Source organism: Haliotis cracherodii, unplaced genomic scaffold, assembly GCF_022045235.1.
Source record: "Haliotis cracherodii isolate W230 unplaced genomic scaffold, xgHalCrac1.p SCAF_3, whole genome shotgun sequence".
In the NCBI taxonomy this organism is placed as follows: domain Eukaryota; kingdom Metazoa; phylum Mollusca; class Gastropoda; order Lepetellida; family Haliotidae; genus Haliotis; species Haliotis cracherodii.
The window spans coordinates 36111511-36129881 of record NW_027266286.1 but is presented as its reverse complement, the minus strand read 5'-3'; the positions used below and the strand labels follow the sequence as shown (position 1 = coordinate 36129881).

Sequence of the window (18371 nt, the reverse complement as noted above, 5' to 3'; positions counted from 1 at the left end):
GTCTCCAAATGACTATCAACAATAAGACGGCCTCACTGCACACTCTGGATAGCGGAAATACCAACTTGAATATAAACACAAACACAGTTTATTGAGCAGCAGTTGTAACAAGTATATAACAATGTCATTCAAAGAATAGGAATTACACAATGGCCATCCGGTGAGTTATCACTGCTTGGGGCAAGAGTTCTACCAACTCGCATCAAGCTTGTTGACACCTTCTCAGCATACCAATCAGTGAACTGTTGTTGGTTCAATTATTTTATTGCCTTTGAACTTCCTTAATGCCAGTCAGCAGAGTAAACATATAAACCATGGGCGGATACAGCTTTTTTGAAAAGGGGGGGTGCACAATTAAGATCTATTTATTGTCTTTGATGGTAATTTATACACCCCCCCCCCCCCCCCCCCATCCCCCTGTATCCGCCCATTTAAACTGTGTTATGTTTTTTAAGAAAACATTGTTTATTGTTTTTACGGAAGTGCTCTACTCTGTTCTAGTGAGCTATTTGACGTTTGATTGGATTAAGGTAAGGATGTATGTATCATTCCACTGGGGAGGGGATGGGGATTGCCAAACAACTTTTTCCCCTTTTCGAAAACACATTAAATGGCCTGGCCGGGACTGTGTGCGAAATACGCTGCAGTCGAAAAGCGCACATAAAATCTCCAATGTAAGTAAGTAAGTAAGTAAGTGAGGGAGGGGATGGGGGGAGAGCTATTTCCCCAGTGAGCTTTAAGAGAGATGTGAGTGCGGAGCCTCATACTGTACCTAGTGAGATTGAAAGTGCTTTGTATTGAATTGAGTCTAATTTCTTGGAGTCTGTTTGTGTGAGTGCATCGCATGCGGGTGCGGCATATTCAAACTTGGGTCGGATGAGTGTTTTGTAGACAGTAAGTAGCGTGTGCTGGTCTGCTCCCCAGCTTGTTCCCCGTATGCTGCGCATTAAGTTGAGATCATGGTTGCATTTTGGGATGAGGTGTTTGATATGGGGTGTGTATGTTAGGTGTTGGTCAAGTATTAGGCCTAGAAATTTTGTTTGTGTGCTGTAGTTGATTTGGGAGTTATTTAGAGTAAGGGTGGGGAGTAGTTTTGCATGTTAGGTGTTTTGAAGAGTATGGCTACTGTTTTTTCAGTATCGATTTTAAAACCTCATGCCTTTGCCCATGTTTCAATATCATTGAGTGCTTGTATGATGTGTTCCTGTGCTGTACCTAGTGTTTTGTGTGAAGTCCAAAGTGATGCGTCATCTGCAAATTTAGCTGTTTTGATTGTTGAGCGGATGTCTGTGAATATGTCATCGATCATAAGATTGAAAAGTGTTGGAGAAAGGACACTGCCTTGAGGTGTACCGTTTTGGAAGGGATGTGGGTCAGAAAGTGTGTTGTTTTACAGTTATGGTGCGATTTTTGAGAAAGTTGTGTATGAAGTTTAGCATGCGTCCTTTAATATTTTTGTTTGACAATTTAGTGATTAGACCGTCATTCTAGATCATGTCAAAGGCTTTTGAGAAGTCGATAAATATAGCTAGAAGATAGTGTTTGTATTGAAGCCTGGGCTACTCTGATTTCGTGTTCAATTGGAATGATGTGATCTAGGGTGGTTCTGTTTGGCGTGAACCTGCTCTGGTCTGCATGTAAGAGATTGTTTGTGTCTATGTGGTGTTGAAGTCTTTTTTATTATTGTTTCCATGATTTTGCACATATTTTATGTGAGTGATATGGGTCTGTATGCTTCTGGGTTCTGTGGGGTTTTTAAATTTTTTTTTATTGGGATTACAAATGATTGTTTCTATGTTGTAGGTATTTGTGTGGTATCCCAGACTGCATTGAGGAGTTTCAGTGGAAGAAGTTTTCCGTGCATGCTGAGGTTTTTGAGTAATATAGAAGTTATGTCATCTGCTCCTGGAGCAGACGACGTGGTTTTGCTTTGGAGAGCGTGTGTAGGCTCGTGTATTGTTAAGGGTGCGTTGTAGGGTATATGGGCTTGGGGTGGTTGTGTGATGTAATCAGGTGTAGTGAGTAGTTTCTGTTGGAGCGAAGGGGAGTGGTTTGTGTTAGTACTTATATGTTGGTAGTGTTGAGCTAATGTTTGTGCTTTTAATTTGTTATCAGTAAGGTTGTCTATTTTGTGGATGTGTGGTGTTTTTTTGGTACTGTCTATTGCCTTTAGTTTGCTCCACATGGCCTTTGAATTGTTTTTTGTTGCGTTTAAGGTACTGCAGAATTTTTCCCAGTGTTCTTTTCTCGTGTTTTTTATTAACATGTGTACTGTTTCGTAGTTGTTTTGCGTGTTGGAGTTCATGTGGATGGGTTTTTGTGCGTCTAAATGCTCGTTTTCTTTGTCTTCTGGCCTCTTTGAATTCTGGGGTCCACCAGGGAACGTTATTTCGTTTGGGGTTGGGGTTAGTTTTGGGGATACACTTGGTGGCTATAGTGATATTTTCTTTTGTTAATTTTTATGAAAAGATTTCAGGGTCTGAATCTATAATTTGTGGATGGTCAAGTTGTATTTCTCCCAGTCTGCTTTTTTGTAGTTAAATTTTGGATCTCGTGAAGTTTGTTCTGATATATAACTTGAACCAGTTGTGATATTTATTGAGATTGGGAAGTGATCACTACCCCATGGATCGTCAAATACTTCCCATGTAGTTTTACTTGCCACATTTGGGGTAGTTATTGTCAGATCTATTGCAGTGAGGAAGTTTTCGTTTTCCTATCCGCTGTATCTGGTAGGGTATTTGTCATTTAAGATTATGAGATCATTTTGTTCTGCCCACGCGTATAGTAGATTACAAAATTTGTCAGTGTGGTTTCTAGTAGTCCAGCTGTGGTGGTGCACGTTTAAATCTCCTAACAATATAGTATTTTTTGTGATGTGCTTTGCTAGGATTTCAAGATCTGTGTTGTCGAAAGGGTTTGTGGTTTGATGGTATATGTTTATCAATGTTATATTAGTGTTTTCTGTTGAGATTGTGTACGCTTGTGTTTCTAAGTGAGGAGTGTCAATTGGAACTTGTTGGTAACCAAGAGTGTTGTGTATCAGTAGTGTTAGGCCACCATGTGGAGCGCTTGGATTTTTTGATGTGCGGTATTTGTTTATTGTGGAGTAACTTGGTACAGTGAATTGTTTGTTCTTGGGTATTTTAGACTCCTGAATGGCTATTATTTGTGGGTTGAGCTTATTTAGTTTTATTAGTGGGATTTCATGGGATTTGGATATCATGCCATTTGCATTCCACTGGACTATGGAGAGAGTTAGTACAGTGATGAATTCTATGCGATTTTGTTGGATGTTTTGTAGTTGGATGATTGCTGTGTGAACTGGTGATGCTGTGTGTATTGAACGGAGGTTTGAGTTTGATCTGTTTTTTTTTTGGGGGGGGGGCTACGTTGGTAGTGACTGGTGGTGGTGGCCCTGGGCGTGGTTGTTCATGGCTGGCTGTGGTAGCTGGAGTTGTGGTTTTGCCTTTGTTTTGTGTTTGCCTACGACCCCGTGACGACGCTAGGCTAGCAGAGCGACCTGAGCTTGGTGCTCTTGGCTTGGGCATCCTGGGTTGGCGGCAGGGTGGTGGGAGGTCGTCGTTGTCGTCATGTGAGGATGCGTAGGATAAAGGTGGGGGGGTCAAATTCCCTGTCGTACCAGTTGTAGATTTTGGAGTTTGGGTTTCTTGCAGGGGCAGGGAGGTCAGATGCTGTGAGGTGTTTATTTATTGATAGGGTTTGGTTTTGGCAGACTGGGCAGGTGTTTGAAAAGGCGGTATGATCATACTGGTCACAGTTTATACAGTAGGGTTGTTGATTGCACTCAGTGCTGTTATGGAACTCGGAGCTGCATTTGAAACATCTGTCCAGGTTTTTACAATTTGATTGTGCGTGTCCAAAAAGGTGGCAGATGGTACATTGGACTGGGTATTTTCTCGTTTTGTGCACTTTGCAATGGATTGATCCAAAAGTAATTTTGTCAGGAAGTTTGGTTCCTTTGAAAGTCAGGATGAAAGTGGAGGTGTTTGTTCAGGGACCTTGTGGGTTTTTTCTGGTGATCCTTAGTAGATTAGTTATTTGAGGCTGGTTTGGAGTTTATTTGATTCAATTACGTAAGCTTGTAGGTCGTGGTCAGACTCTGCAGAGTCGGTGTAAATGACCCCTTTTGTTTCAGATAGCCAATGAGGAGTCTGCCACGACAGATTGATGCCATCTATTGATGTTAGTAGTATAGGTAATGAGGATTCTGCCGCAACCCCACTGGAGCCAGATTTATATACCCATACCGCTACTACAGATGGAATTGTTTAAGCAAAAATGATGATGTGATTCAATGATCGTCACGATATTAAGTTAAATTGGTTCTAGCTCACCACCACCTGGAGCCAATCGATGATACCACTGAGACTCCGGCGTCTATTTCCATGCCAAGTACGATAGGCGCGGCGATTCTAGTTGATAATAAACCAACACCGGCTACACTAAGTCCAATGCCGGCTGTTACAAGATCAGTGTCAACTCCGTCGAGAGCATTCACGGCTGTGATACTTTTTATACAATCCAAGTCTCCCTCTCCTTCTCTATTTGATGTTTTATGTCGCTTATTTGATGTAATCGAAATCAATCAACAGTATGCATCTTTTCAGATGCTTCATCGAGCGCCGGATGTAAACCCATATAATATATAATAGTCTTTAATTGGTCTTGCTTCAATGTTTTGAGAGTATACATCAACCTTATTAAATGTATAAAAATATGCTATCACCTTTAATAATTTGGACCCCCTCAAGGGTTGCAACGGGTGATACTCCCATATAAATAATACTGCAATGTCGACGCTCGTGTTGCTTGAGCCATTTAATTGATAAGACCTAGTAATATCTCGAAGGCATCTTCTGATGCATCCCCAAACAAGACTTCAATAATAATTGTAGAATGATCGGGTATATCCTTCAAGTTATCTTTAATAACATTGAATTCAGTAACCAAATTTAAACTAACATTTTTTGTTGCTGGACGACTCAATAACATATGACCTGGGTTTTCTGGCAGGGGAGAGACTAACACACTTTTTCATTTTGATTGGATATAAGCCCCGAGTACGATCCCACTATTTATTATCTTAGTTAAATTATGTGCCTTACCCATCATCACATATGGTGGGATAATGACGATATTCAGTAGCCACTCGATTTTTGTTTGATCATAGTCCATTTATTATCATCGTTGCTAGTAAGATTGTATGAAGTGTTTCTATTGAGTCTACTAAAGTCGACATCGCTTAAATCTCCTAGATTAACTGGGAATGCAACTTCTTTCCGCTTGTTGACATTATCTTGTAAGTGTAAAGCGTATAACTTGCCATCGGTACCAGGTTTACCAAATTCTTCTGTGTCTCCGAGATCGGAAAGTGCAATTGTATTACATTGTCTAAGGATATGCGTTCCAGGGCCTGATGAATCAACCATTATTTGTAATATGGAGTGTTACACTCAAGTATCCTATATGTACAGGTTGATGTTTTACATCTAATACCGAAATTTTGAGGTCTGAAATAATACCCTGTTTAAATTTTTTATATTATAATGATGAGAAAGATTCCGTTCTACCGCTATTGTATTTTTCTTCTTTGACTGGAATAGCTCTCAGCATTCGACTCATTTTGTGTGAGAATATCTCCATTAGGATTAAAACTTTCATCATTGAGTGAGCATACGCTGTAATACCCATCAGGTATAATAATGTTTTTGCCTTTTATATTGTCATTATCTATTAGTATTACCTGATTATTATATCTCGCAGCACCTATATTGATCCACTGCGGGTAATATGTTACAGCGCAGATAGCGACTTCAAGTTGACCATCCGAGTTAATGATAGTATGAAGCAGTTGAATAGACTGACCATTTGTTATTCCTGGGAGTGTAACATACATATCAAATATACAATGATACTATATCATAACTTAAATATGAAATCAATTTACATAACTAAGTGCCTCTGGTGCTAATTTGAAAAATACAGGGTCACGGTAACTAGTGATAAAATGGTGCACGATTGGTTCCACAATCCAATGCAATTTTAGCAGAACCAGTTAAACTTTGCCATATGGTGTGCCACAACAGGAAGTGGTGTATCTCTTTATGCACCAGGATTTGAACTAAATAAGTCTGTTTTATCATTTCACGTGTACTATCAGAGTAGACGTATTCTTAAAGAAATTAGTGCTCCATTACCGCAGGATCGAGCATGGAATTCCACAAATAATCCATACGATGGCTTTCAAACGTATTTGTTATGAATTTAATGTTTCTACGAGTAAAGATTGGCGTATTAAAGGACTTAACCATGGTCTAGGTGTTCCGTACAGTGGACAAAGAACTGTTAAAGAAGAAAGTGATGATTTAGTTAAAAAAACTCATCAACCATTCAATCCATTTAACTTGTTACAGAAAAAACATCTTTTTGTAAGAATACATATCTTTATCATGGCTGGGAACTTTCGAGTAACGATTGGAGAGGAGATCTTATGAGCTTTAAGGGTTGTTTAGCTTATATTGTTACAAAATTTGTACAACTGAACGATACCACAAACGCTTGGAATGAGTTTCTTAATGATAAAACAGAAAATAATTTTACTAGCCCAGGAGTTGTAAGAGTTAATGAATCAATAAGAACTTATGTATGGGCAATTCTAGGTGCACAATCGCAAACAAGAACGGGAATAATTGGTTCTGGGACGGCGCTTGATGCACAAAAACAGTTTGTCGCAAACGTAGAGGATGCTATTAATTCATCAGTTGATATACCATCTTCTAAAAAGTATTATCAAGATGTATTACAGTACGCTCAATCCAAAGTAGACTACGTTTATGCGCCGGGACTATACATGTCTCTGAGTATTATGGAACTTAAGATCGGTCAAGTGGTCGGTTATAATAATAAAATTGTTATTGCTTCCGATCAACAAAAAACAGGTATTAATACCGAATTAATAACACAAACAAACACAGGCGAAATGGGAATAGTAAAACCACAGACACTACAGCCATCTACTGACCCACAACAACAAGTGCCACCACATATTGCAGCTAAAAATCAACATATCGATGAAAAAACAGCGGTTGGTTTACTCATGATTTGGATAAATAGTTCTAAATGAACTGATTTGGATAAATAGTCTTTAGCGGATAAGTACAACAGCCCTGCAATTGCTACGATCAGTGCCCACAAGTTTTGACTAAGCCAAGTGGTGGTCTTTGCTTATAAATTCAAGAGCCAGGAAACAATACTCCCTCTTATACCGGGAAGTGCAGATGTGACTTTCCCAGCAAGCTTTCCTAGTGCTTCTCCTAATGCTTTTAAATGCTTTTTTATCCACTCTTTTACACCATCTTTATCACTTGCAGGTGTAGGTGGTCAGCTGCCACCGGTTAACGCGAGAGTCAAAGTCGATATAATAAATCCCAATGCGGTTAAAATACTGGCAATGGTTATCCCCTCTTCTCTGAACAATGTTTTAATTTTATCGGCCAGTGTGGTATCATCGTTGAGGACTTGACTGAGAGTTTCTCGAATTCGACTGATTTGTGAATGAAGTGCTGTTCTATTACTCGAAGCCACTTCGAGGCGGGCTGATCTTTCGTCTTCTAAGTTATGCAATCTTTCCGCAGCGCGGCATCCACTGAATTCATCGCCCGCCTGTTCAAGTTTTGTTTTCTCATAAGCTATATGCTTGTCGATTTCAGATAGCTTGGCTGTATTATTGATGAGTTCTCCCCACATTGTTTGCATTGCCTTGTCAAGACCTTGTTTTTCCCAAATACTGTACTCCGAGGATGGTACCTGTAACGTGGAATTATCGTAGTAGGTATCAAAGATTTCTCTGTGTATCACACAGTCCGAAGAACCTTAGTAGTCTTCGAAGTTTTCCTCGTGAGTAATCTACAAAACCTAATTCATTACGAACAGTGTTGATGCCATGTTTACTAGCTATCGTAGACATGGCTAGGTGCTTACAAGTACGAGAATTCATAAGAACAATGTCTGGTGAGCCACGCAGTCGCAATATTCCTTTACTATCTATCGTAAACTTTGAATAGCAACTTTGAATAGTCAAGACCAATTGGGCTTTCTTTTAAGGCATCGTAATAATCATTAACGGTTGATTGCAAAAGTTCATCGTTAAGATTCATAAAGCTGGTTTCATCAGTACCCTCTTCGATTGTCCTCGGATTATCAAAGTTATCTAGATTAAAATCATCCATTTTTATATCAAACATAAGGTTACATAACTTCAATATAACAATGTCTTCGCAAAAAGGACGCAAGTTTAACCCACAATGTAGACTTCGAGATCCATAAGGGGTCAAAGCAATTCGTCAGTCTGTAACTATAACTAATAACCTGAGTACCATTGATCAGAATCAAACACTTCTGGTTCGCTTTCCTAATCTCGGAGCTCACGATGTGTTATTTCCAGGAACTGCCCGACTATCATTTACAATTATTTAAAATTCTGCTGATGTTTACAGAGAGCTTGTTCAGAACCTAGGTCGTGCGATTGTTAAGAAAATCGCGATTAAAATAAGCGGTAATGAAGTTTTGAGTATTGACGACCGCGATGTATACCTCTGTTACATGGATCTCTGGAGAACGTCTAAAGAACGGGAAAACTTACAGTACCAACACAAGGGAAAATTCCAATATATACAAAATATACAATTTTGTATATTTGGTATTTCCAAAATATACAATTTTGTATAGTTGGTATTTCCAAAACTTTACAATTTTGTATATATGGATAGATTTTACCACTGCTTCATTGAATTTTTTGAGCCCGTAAGACGTATTCTTGCGGTTTGAAAATATTTCTAATGTTACCGAACAGTATTATTGCACGTGACAATAATACGTTAATACTATTTTCATTATGGCAACTATATTTGGAGTGTTATGAAATAATTTGTATTTCTTTATGTTGACAGCATTTTACATAAGAAATAGAACATTTGTGCAGATTTTAGTAACAGATAATACCGCTGTCTTAATTAGATCGCGGTTTGAAAAAGCACTGTTTGTATAGCAAATGACTGACGCTGTCTTAAATAAATCGGGGTAAGAAAAGCACTGTTTGTATAACGAAAGGCTGCCGCTGTTTTAACTAGGTCGGGGTTAGAAAAGCACTGTTTGTATAACGAAAGGCTGCCGCTGTTTTAACTAGGTCGGGGTAAGAAAAGCACTGTTTGTATAACGAAAGGCTACCGCTATTTTAACTAGGTCGGGGTTAGAAAAGCACTGTTTGTATAACGAAAGGCTGCCGCTGTTTTAACTAGGTCGGGGTTAGAAAAGCACTGTTTGTATAACGAAAGGCTGATGCTTTCTTAACTAGGTCGGGGTTAGAAAAGCACTGTTTGTATGGGGAAAGGCTGCCGCTGTCTTAACTAAATCGGGGTTAGAAAAAACACTGTTTGTATAGCGAATGACTGACGCTGTCTTAAATAAATCGGGGTTAGAAAAGCACTGTTTGTATACCGAAAGGCTGCCGCTGTTTTAACTAGGTCGGGGTTAGAAAAGCACTGTTTGTATAGCAAATGACTGACGCTGTCTTAAATAAATCGGGGTTAGAAAAGCACTGTTTGTATAACGAGAGGCTGTCGCTGTCTAAACTAGAATAACCAATTAACGGAATAGCAAGAGAGTAGCCTTTTAGTGATTGTCACAATCATTGCAAAATAATAGATAAAAACTCCATGAATTTAAAATTGTACAAGGAAATATATATATAGGAAACACATTGTTTGAATAAATTCCTATTATACTACGTTCACGACATTAGTTCTGGAGTTTTCAAAGTAAAATTTAATATATATGTTTCTGTGATTTCATGTAATGGTGATTCTAAATATAAAATATTGGTTGATATTGTTTGACAAACAGTTGTACACACCGTCCATTTGCATACTTCTACTTAAGGATGTTTGTTAAGTCAATTGACATGCGTTCATTGTAAACAAGGTGTGAAAGGATTACTAAGTTTGTCATCCAGTATAATGCACTTCCACGATTAGCAGAGTTTGTAACTAGTTACATCCGGACTCCAGTTAATAAAGGCAGCTACATCAGTCGAGAGTGTGAGCAACTGGAGAAAAGGGCGAGCAACTCAATGTGATTTATGAATTAGTGGAATTTTAATAAATAAACGAACGCCTGTCGCATAATTGCATTCGAACATTGAACACGCACAATCGCAGATTTCTATGGTACATTTGAGGGTGAACGTGAACGAAGCCATGCAGGATGCTTAACAGCGATTTGTCTTCAGAACACACAGTGAGCTCAGGTGAGTTTATTAATGATGATATTTTCATTCATTCATAGATATGGCGATCATGAGCGCTGACACTATATGTGTTCGCAACAGAACATTTGGAAGACTAGACACATATTGATTCACTATATGACAACATCAAATCCAGTATTTGTTTAATGCAACAGGTTTAAAGCATTCAAAATTGTGCATTATTATAAAATACAATGTGTGTCGCTTCGTCTTCCATGTCAAATACATTAATGATTTGTTTTAAATATAATTTAATATTACTATGACTTTTACATTATAACTAAAATTATGGAGTCTTGCATGTCGAGCCAACAAATTATTGTACATATTATTCACACTGGAATTTCTGTTAACTGTGTTTGCGGTGGGGTCCAGACAATTCCCAAAATGGACAATTCCAAATACTACTGCGTAAAATATTAATGCTGATTTGGAGAAAATTACCAAATGGATGAAGGCAAGTAAAATTGAATCCAGAGAAAACAGAAACTTTTCTATTTCACATTAAATCAAAGTCTTCCCAAGTGCAAAACCTAATCTTAAAATGAAAGGAATTAATATTCAAGACTTTCGTAATAATATTTCAGTCAGATTCTGATATTGACGATAGAGTTAAAAAGGAAATCCCTATGATTAATTGCCTTAGTAGTCTTAGATACCTTTCTGTTGTCCACCACCGTGAACCATACTCACTCACTAACTCAGTTAAATAACTCCTTTCACATAAATCGTTATGAACAAGCATATAATGCCCATATTTGGGTTAATTGTACCAAGAACAAGAATTAATCCTAGAATGTTTACAATAAGATTCATTTCGGACACTGAACTAATGCCGATGAGACGTTAAATTTTAACTCACTCACTGAATACGGACTATACTGACTATTTGTGGGGCGATAAGGGGTACAGGCCACGAGAAAATTTATAGAGCAACTAACACAGTCATTACACCTTTTTACAAGATGGAAAACATCTTTGCTGTTGGTAATTACATTTATAGAAATTGAACCAATATACAGGCTATATGTTGTAGAACAGAATGCTATGCCAAGTTATTCCTACCTGATACCATTAATAATTGGAATAGTCATCTGATATAGAGGATTATTAAACTTGGACAGTGTTACTTATATACAGTTAAGCCATGATACCAGATTTTGTCACATAATCCTTTATCGCCTCGGACTCGGTTGTAGTGATGTAAACTTCCATCGGCTTAATAGACAATATATATTAAGAAACGATTCGCCTTTCTATTCTAAAGGCTAAGTGAGTTTATATTCAGTGGTTTATGAGAAACAATTTGTCAATTTAGCTATTTTGAAATCAGTCCATGTATATCCTACGTTCGGGTGAATTTGCACTAATGTCATAACTTAAGAATTTATTCATATTGTAAGACACATAGTATTAAACAGTTAAATAGCTTTTCTTAGTAATTGAACACCTTTCCATCGACCGCACCAAACTGTTGACCAATCGTTTTTGTTCTGTTTTAATGTATATATGTATTATTTAATACAATTTGTATAAAGGAAGCTTGGTGGGGACTTTTGGGATATAAGAAATGAATACAGACTGCCATATTGTCTGAATGTCTTAACAATCACCGGGTGTGACAATGCAGACAGGATATTATTCACGTTTCTGATAATTACTCCATGAGCATACTGGGTATTGGTGCTTGGGGATATTAAATGTAACAGTTTGGTATCAGAGGAGATTGATAGTAAACTTTTAGTACCAGTTAGATATGATATCTATATGACTTTTTTCTGTTTGACAAAGGATTTAGGGTGGGAAATCCTTTCACACTGGTGGACGAAAGTCACTCAACCAGTTCATGTATTCTACGTCAAATAAGATCAGAACACGTGTATAATTACAACACCCTCAGGATACCAATAACAACGAAATGTACTAATTAACAAACATGACCAACATTATTATTCCATGATAATGTAGGTGGTCATGCATGTAATTATAGCTATATAAACATATGTTTAATTATTCCGTTTGTGTGAAGTCGGTCATAAATACAAGAAACAGTTCTGAAATTCTTTAATCATGTACTTTTAAGTATATTTTCCCAATATTATATTATCCCCAAAAGGGCAATTATATTCATGTTATATTTTTTCAGTCAATTTTTTAATACGAATTACGTAACATTTATGCTACTTTGATTTTATAAGACCAATGTTGTTGTTACAGACCCAGGGACCGACTAGGTTCATTACATATCATAAAAGTGCCAGGACATAATGTGGTGGCAATACATTCTCTAATTAACACCTGTCACAAAGGGACTGGCCATTTGGGTTTGTCTTCAGGGAATGTGTTATGTAATTTGTGTATTCACGAAATAACATTCAACAAACTATGTACTTAGTCGGGTGATTCCACTATTTTTTCCCCAAAAGATCAAAGATTAAAAACAGTTATCAAGATTTAATTTCCATATCTTCAGAAATACTTAACTTTAAAACTGCCATCTTGATGTATTATTCTGTATTGAATGACATTAGATATGTGCTCCTATACCGCCGCTGGTGTCTTAATTTGCGAGAATTAAACATTTGGTTTGCATCCGACAATGCGCGTGCCAAATTATACAGCGTCAAGCTTTCAGAGCGCCAAGTAAGTTTTCCAAAGTAGAAATTAAGCAAAATGAATATTTATCAAGTTTCCTTTTGCTAGAACATATGCATGCTAATGTGGTTTTTCAAAAAAATCTTTGTTCTCTCTGTTGTTGACAATATTAAAACAACATGTACTATAAAATATAATACGGAAATATATTACATATTATTTACGCATCCGGCTGCTCACAATACAATGCTAGTAAACAATATTTGTGTCCCAGAGACTGAATACCAATTAGACCAAGCCAGCTCTACAGACACTGACTCTCTCAAAGACAGCAAGGTACATTATACAGTTAATTGAAAACTGTAATCTCAAACATATCTAATGCTACTTCCACACTTTATCATATACTTAGCAGTTGAATATTCTGTGAAATTGATATTAATCCTCTATACAGTGACGATTCTTGCAGGCTATATAATGCAGGCACGACCCGTTATGTATCATTCGGTCTCCTCCCATTTGTAAGACAGCCCAGTTGTGAGACACCTTAAAACAACAGTGTCATACCTGGTTGCACATGTTAATCAGGTAATTAACCCCTATTATGAAAATGGACTTGTCTTATTTTAGACAAAAGAAATGACTCAAGATGCTTGATACCCTCTTTTACTTTATTTCATTCAACATTTTAATTCATCCATCCCTTAAATCCATTGTTTTAACATATTCGCCATTTAGAGTTCAGTTAAAGTTAATATCACAGTTCACATCACAGTTCACATCTAGGTTGTCACACTGAATTTGCCAACAGCATCCAAGAACTGGAGTGGTGTCTTGACACCACTGGGATAGCTGATGGAGATGCACCTAGGTCTAACTGAGATAGCTTGGTCTTCTCAGATTTCTCTCGAACTAAGGGAGCTGTGTGTGTTGGGTGGTTGTTAGATAAGGTAGTTTTGGTTTTAATATTTTAGGGAGAAGCCCCATTTGTCAGCCCATTTTATGAAATGTTCACTTACTTACTTACTTACTTACTTTGGAGATTTAACGTGCGCTTTCCGACTGACGCGTATTTCGCACACGGGCCCGGCCAGGCCATTTAATGTGTTTCCGAAAGGGGCGAGGGTGGTCTGTGCAAACCAAGAGGGGGCTTTAGGGGTTGCTTATATAGAATTTGGGAATTTTGAGATTTGGAATAGATGCCGATGGGGTTGGGGAGGAGAACTAAGGGAGCTGGGTATGGTGGATGATTGTTTGTTTTTGTGATTTTGATTTGGTAGGTTATTATGGTTTTAGATGCGTTTTATTAGTTCCGTTTTTATTAAGAATACGCCTAAGGCCTTGAAGTTTTCTAGTTTATTTTGTGGGTTTAGTATTGCTTCTAGAGTGAGAGCCTTGTTTAGATTGAGGGTGGTTTGTAATGCGGTTCGATGTGTTAGGTAGTGTGTGCAGTGGATGAGTGCGTGTTCTGGGGTTTCTGGTTGTTTGCAGTGTGGGCAGTTACTTGTAGTGTGTTTTTTAAATTTTTTTAGGTGGTTATTTAGGTTGGTGTGTCCTGTTTGGAGTTTAGTGATTACTCTGTCGATTTTTTTTGATGGATGGAGAATTTTTGGTTTGGTTAGTGGTTTGCTGAGCACTCTTTTGATTTGGCTATTTGAGTTTAGATATAGGTTATGCCATTGTTTTGTGATTTTTTGTTTGTTTACACTTTTAATTTCTGATTTTGAGATGGGTAAGTTTAAGCTTATTTCTGGGATTTTGAGGGATAGTTTAGCTGCTTTATCAGCGTTTTCATTACCGTATATTCCTACGTGGGCGGGTATCCACAAGAAGGTTATTTGTTTGCCTGCTTTTTGTTTGAAATGTTCACAGACTAGGGGGAATTTATATGTGTAATAAGTAAGTTTTAACAAAACATGCATCTCAACTTTTTGAGTAAGTTCTTACTAGCTCCTAACTAATTTATTTCCTGAGAATATTCAAACAGAAATACTGGCCTACTCTTATTAATAAATACGCTAATCATGGGCTGTGACCATTGTTAAGTGGGTAGACTGGCTGTGTTTGTTTAATTAATCCCACCTACTCCACTGTCTTACAATGGGTGTCTCACTAATGGGATGTCTTACTAATGGGATGTAACCGTATCATTCAATCTTTAGCTTTCTTTGTTATAAAGGCATAATGATCGATAATCTCTTCTGTTGCAGTGTGAAATGTTAATTTATTGTGAGTAAGGCTAATCCCTTTCTCCAGACATATAATTGATCACTCACCAACAACTGACAAGGGATTACTCCTCGTTAAGGCAATACTAAGTGATACAGTATACTGCAGGTTAACTAGATTAATTAACTAATTAAGGGTTAAATGAGATTGTTTACTTAGAGTGTGATGTAATCCGTTTGATGTCGAATTACAAAGAGTGAATCTTAAAAAAGGCTAAGCATACCCAACACTACCGGTAGCACCTGGCATTCACAAATAGTGTTGTTCTAATACATCAAGCTATAATACTGACACGTTGCTTAAGGGTTATCGGAATAAATTTGATTTCCACATATTTTCCTCCTTTGCTCATAACCACATACATGGATATACATGCATATGCATTATAAATTTGAAATGCAATTGTAAATAAAGTTGTTGTTTTTCTTCAGAAGAGTGGTAACCGAGTCCTCGGGATACGCCATCGCAACCTTCCCGTCCAGAAGAAACAGAGGTACGAGGATGCATTAAAGATAGCTCAGTTTATGCCCTCCGAGGAAAGTAACTATGACGAAGACGGCATAAAGACTTTTTACAGTACGACCAAAGGAACTGCAGATGGCGAAGAGGCTCGCAGATGAGACATACATGAAGAAGCTGGACAGTACAGCAGCTTTCCCTAAGGCAAGACGTGTCCGTTGACCACCATCCAAAAACCCATTCCCTGACATGAAGAAGGATATGTCATGGGTCAATACCGAGTATGGAGTCCCGTGGTGTGGTGTGGTGTGGTGTGGTGTGGTGTAACGTAATATATGTGGGTGGGTTTGTGACTGAATTTGCGGATGTGTGTGTTCGTGGTACTTCTATGGGAGTGTGATGTGTATTTTGTCCCGAAAGCCAAAATGGTTGGTTGTTTAAATAGTGACACTTTAATAAACTATTTTTCTTCTTCTCCTTTTTGTTCATTGTCAAGATGCCGTGTATTACTTCTCAGACTGCTGACAGGTGTTATCATTTTTTATCTTCAAATACCACAATGTGCCCACTGGTACCGTCATTATGTTGATTGCCTGATTAGAAGAACTATCAGTTGTGATATATTATATGATTGCTTTGTATAACATCGGCATGCTGTTCACTTTCATTGGGACTGGATGCTTTGCACGATAGCCAGAGAACACTACTGCCTAGAAGTTCATTCCCCTTACACGCATGGGCAAGACGTTACGCAACCAGTGTGCATCGGGTTAGTCACGCGTGTGCAACGCGTGACGCACTCATTAGAGGGAGAAGAAACTTTTGACCGAAGGAGGACCCGTGTTAAGCTGAACCTGGAGGTGGTAACCAGGAGAGAAAAGTTTGTTATCCTGACAAAAAATGATAATACACATGTATTTCCTAATGTCTCCTTTCTTTATGTGATTTTGTGGGAATAACATGAATACTGTTGTGATTAAATAGATCTGTTTTGTTTTATACAACCATTGCTTCTAAATCCGATGGTGTAAAGAGAATACATGGTCCTGGAACATGTTATTGCAATTAAAATGCTTTTATTGTGATTTGACATTAACTGTCTGTAGTATGACCTTCAGTGATAATATGTATGAGGTTTGGCGGCGCATTGTTTTTTTTAGGACCCTAATTACTTTATGATGACTTGGACTCATTTGTAAAATGACTGAAATATTTAGATATTTAATAAATTGCCTGAGTGAATCATATTTTACACATTGACTGTAACATATACACGCTTACAAAAGAAAATACTTGTGAAAACAACATCTTCCGCGCATCGAAAAACTTCCCAACCAAACGGAAAGGAACAAGAATGATTCTGTTCAAAGCTGCAGCGAATGAATGAAAACAAAATGCAAATATCATTATCACAACCTACCAAAGTTATAATGTATCCGGGAATATCAACACAAAGGAACAATATCCATTGCGTCTGCAGCTGTACAAAAATACTTATTCGATGTCAAATGTCTATGTGAGAATCAAATACTTTAATAATAATTATTTGGAAACAATATTTGGAATATATATGAAACATATTAAAATATATCGTTTTTAAACGTTATTTATATGTATCGAATATTATAACCCGTGTTTGTTTCTTAACGGATCACTTATTTTGTTTCAATTGTTTCACATAGGTGCCAAGTTAGCTGAGAAAGCCCATGTGACAACTATTTTTATAATGTCCACGGTTCTTAAAAACATTCATTGAGTTAGATAACAATGAACAACCAGTCAGTGTATTATCGGTTACCCTTTGAACAAAGTATGTTGTTTTTACATCTGTACTTCACGCCATGATATGAGTGTATTCCCTAGGTTTAGTAAACCTACCTTCACATGTAAACACTTACTTTTGACATATCCACTGTGCAAGATAACAGTAATTAATCAATCAACGTATTTCCTGTTGATCCTTTGATGTCTGGGAATGATCAGTTGATTTACAAAAAAAGTAAAGCAACTGATCATACATCTCATGCTGAGATGCCACGTGCATATCACATAACTCACATTCCACCTCACTTCAAACCTGGATTTAGATTGAATAATTACCCCAGGTACAAGAAAGACCAATTCGAACCTGTATCGGGTAATCTGAGTGGTGCTACAACTAAGTATACATGTTATAAATTCATTAACTGAGCAGCAAGTGAATTACGACAAATACACAAGTGTAGGGTTATACCAGAAAATGTGGATGACAACAAGGGAGTAGTAATTGTATCATCCACGCAATCCGAAATCCGCAAATGCTTTCACTCAGGGATATTTTTTTGTTATTAAACTGAAACCATCAGGGGTATTTCCAAATAACGACATCCGATGAGCTTTCAACGTTATTTGTCTGTTTATTTAGGCTGAAGAAATTAATTACCATGCGCCCTTTGTTGAAATCTTCATAGATCACGGGTAACCAATCAGTTTTCAAAAATGCGTAAGTTTATTTAGCTGTCCTTGCAGACTGGTAGCCCAGTCTCTTGTCACGCTCAGTTGCGTTAACGAGCAAATTGTCTCACGGCAGCTAGTAAGCCCAAGCGGAAATCCAAAGGTCGTATTACCTGAAGAATCAACCTTCAATTGCCAAATATCTACTGCTCTCAAAATCAATATTTCTCCCAATACTAAAAGTCAGAACTTTCTAACCAAGGATTACCAGTTGAAATTGGTCGATGGCTGAACATTCCCAGGGAAGACAGCCAGTGTCCACTCTGTG

General features: G+C 37.6%; 1 protein-coding gene across 1 annotated transcript in view; it reads right to left on the bottom strand.

The window, feature by feature from the left end:
• LOC139474304 (uncharacterized) overlaps positions 1–18371 on the bottom strand; it is a 103744-nt gene that overhangs the window by 41695 nt on the left and 43678 nt on the right. The window lies entirely within an intron of this gene.